Source organism: Alnus glutinosa, chromosome 4, assembly GCF_958979055.1.
Source record: "Alnus glutinosa chromosome 4, dhAlnGlut1.1, whole genome shotgun sequence".
NCBI classification, from domain to species: Eukaryota; Viridiplantae; Streptophyta; class Magnoliopsida; order Fagales; family Betulaceae; genus Alnus; species Alnus glutinosa.
This window is the reverse complement of record NC_084889.1, coordinates 26,319,417-26,323,135: the sequence shown is the minus strand read 5'-3', so window position 1 is coordinate 26,323,135 and position 3,719 is coordinate 26,319,417.

The window sequence follows — 3,719 nt, the reverse complement described above, 5'->3', positions numbered from 1 at the left end:
GCAGGCTAAGAGCCGTCTGATTATTACCATATTGTAGTGAGATGTTTTAATGGGTCTTTTATCTTAGTAGGCTTTTAAGTTTGGACTCTATGTTTAGTGGACCAGATATTCGGATTAATGCTAGGTTCAGCAAAATAGCGAAGTCCAACAACATGTACGTATAGGGGCATCTTTACATACATATTAAATAGAATAATAACTTCAATTCGGCTGTGGCAGAAAATAAGCATTGTTTGCCCACCAATAAAAAATTGACACATAAGCTTGGAGCAAGAAAATTACGTACAAACAAAACACCCAAACAAAATTCTCTTTGCTGTGAAATGAAGATCGAGGGAGAGAGATGAGAGAATGGAAACCCAGCCCCAACCACCGACCCCCGACCCCGACCCAGCCCCAACCACCGACCCGGCGTACCCATGGAAGCCGCGCCACCACGGGGCCGACCCGAGATGAAGAGATCGAAGGAGAGAGATGAGAGAACCAGCCCCAACCACCGACCCCTGACCCAGACCCAGACCCAAACAATCAAACCGGCGTTCGACCCCGACCACATCACCGTTCGACCTCGACCACGTAGCCAATGGACCAAATCTGAACCACCAGAGGGGTGAGAGGGGAGAACGGCCGGCGAAAGGGAGAGATTCCGGGAGAGGAGGAGGCTCAGTTCGGATCTGTGGCCGGATCTCTGTTGACGGTGTCGGGAGGTCGTGGGGAAGAGGATCTGGAGGCTCGCCGGTGGTCGCCGGATCTCTGTGGCCGGATCGCTGTGTCTGGATGACCGGCGGTCCGGCGACGGGGAAGAGGCAGTCGGCTGACGGGTTGGGTTGAAGAGATTCGGTTTTTTTTTTTTCATATTTTTTCAGTCCAGGCGGACGTGCGGTGATTTGGGGCGGATTAGGGGTGGACCGGCGGACGGCGGATGGGCGGCGTTGGGTGGACGTGCAATGGGATTTTTTTTTTGTTTTGGAATGTTGGATTGTTGGTACTGTTGTGAGAGGATTTTCTCCACGAGGCGGACGTTCGGTGATTTGGGGCGGATGACCGGCGGACGGGCGGACGGCGGATGGGCGGCGTTGGGCGGACGTGCAGTGGGCGTTGGGCGGACGTGCAGTGGGATTTTTTTTTTTTTTTTTTTGGAATGTTGGTGCTGTTGGGAGAGGATTGCCTACTTCACCAAAATTTTCATTTTTTTGCATTTTTTTGCTTTTAGCTGATGTGTCAAGTGATAATTGGTGGGCATAAAACCCCTCTTTTCTGCCACTGCCGGATAGAAGGGGCTCTCATAAATCAAGTAGTACCAAGTATGATATAAATTTTAGGGTTAAATACTTTATTGGTATCTGAGTTTTTATTTGTTTCATAGGTGGTACTTGAATTTAGGGGTAAAAACTACTTTGGTACTTTTGTTATATTTTCCGTCCAAATGTTAATGGTCTACCACGTGTCAACCGTTGAGATGGCCGAACCACCCCTAAAAGAGACCGGCTACCCTATGGGCAAACCCTTTAAATTTTTTTTTAGAGGGTTTAGCCCTTCGGGTGGCTCAAACATTCTAAATTTTTTTAAAAGGATTTGGCTCTTGGGGGTGGTTCAGGCCAAAACCCATTAAATAATTTTTTTTTTCCTGCCATTGGGTGATTCGGCCACTCCAGACCGGCCAAAGGGGTGGCCCAGCCACCCTCTTCTTTTTTTCTTTTTTTCAATTTTTTTTTTAAATTGTATTATTTTATTATTTTTATATAATTTTTAATTTTTTAATTTTTTTATATAGTGCCACGTGTCAAGCTCAACAGTTGACATGTGGCAAACCGTTAATATTTAGACGAAAAATGTAACAGAAGTACCAAAGTGGTTTTTACCTCTAAACTCATGTACCACATATGAAACAAATGAAAATTCAGGTATTAAATTTAAAAAAGCTGAAAATTCAGATGTCAATAAGGTATTTAACCCAAAATTTTATTACCATTTGGTTACGAAGTGACTTGAACAATTATAACAATACCACTATTGATATCAATATTTTTAGAGTTTACGGTACTCTTTCAAGTTTACCAAACGGACCTGTCATTTTTACTTTACAAAATATTTTTTTTGTACTAAAATTATTTTTTAAGCTCTTTAATTAACCTAATCTTTTTTGAACAAGCTTCATCATCCTTCATTGCAGGAAAGAACCCCAAAGGGGAATACAACAGGGCAAAAGCCACAGAACAATACAGGATTACAGAAGTAGAAATCTCTGTCCGAAGGCAACAACAAGCCCGTAGGCCAATAGCAGTGAATGAAGCTAAAGAAACTCCATCCACAAAGTCCAGAAAAACCAGAATTAAAGCAGCTACCGAAAGGGTAGACTGTGATCAAAGAAAAGAATGTACAGAAAACAAATACAAACAGAGGAAAACCAAAACAACAGCACCATGAGAACCGCAACCGGAGCACGGCCATGAAAGCACGCCCTACTCCGGGAGCCCTTCCAGCATCGAGCGACCTCCTACAGCCCGGATCGACACAAAACGAAGCCGGATGTGCAGACCGTGACCCACACGCGCTAAACCAAGGAGAACACTCCTCAGCGCGTGCAGGCCATGCGCCGCTCAGGAAAGCACCGCACAGCTCCATCAAGTGACTACCGACACCAGAGAAGGCCGGCGACCACAATAGACGAGCTCCTGTCAACGAACACCCAGCCGAGGCTAATAGATCTAGAAATAAAGAACAACTCCGCCGGAGACCGTCAACATCCGCCATTCCCACAGGCCAGAGCCTGGATCCAACAGTTTGCACCAACAACAAACAAAAACAACAAAGAAAAATACAAACCTCACCGGATCTAGCTCCGGAAGGGACCACGGCTCCACAACCCTAAGGTTGGGAGAACAAAACACCCACCACTGGAGACCAGTGGAGGGACAAAAAAAACCCCATCCTAGCCCTCACGAGCTAGGGGGAAGACCGACGCCAGGAGGGGGAGACGAGAAGCCTCCCCCCAGCGAGCATACTCGAAATTTTTCTCTCTGTCTCTAGAACCTTTCAGAGAGAGAGAGAGAGAGAGAAAACCACAAAACCCACGTTTAATTAACCTAATCTAAATGATAATCTTAATCAAAACGACACGGACAGATAAGGATTACGTAAAGAATCGAACTGCATGCTAGTCAAGGACGGTGTACTAAGGACAGTTCATTAATTATTAACTGATTAGATATTGACTATTAATAAAGCAATTGTGATTATCTTTTGAGGACCAAGATTGAAAGTTTTTTGTTTCTTATCCCCTTTGAGAGTGACTTTAACATGGACCACTGGGGAAATGCCGATCGCTTATTAGAGGCATATATATATAGTGTGTCTGTGAGATAAGAGCTATATAGTGCGAGTAACCTTGACATCACCTATGATAGGTGGAAGGATATATATATATATATATAGATATCAGGATATATATATATATATATATATATATTTATCAGGCGAATGCATTGTCTCGTCTCGTTTATACGTACAGTGATCCACAAAACTTCCTTTTCACATAAATCTAACTATGGATGAAGGTTTCACACACACATGGATATATGCGATAGCACATCCTTTATAGCCCTTTTCACATATTCAATTAGAAAAAAGAAATAAATAAATAAAAATAATTAAATAAATGCATATCATAGGGTATTGCATTTTTTAGAGAGAGAGAAACGTTAATTTTGGAGGGAATA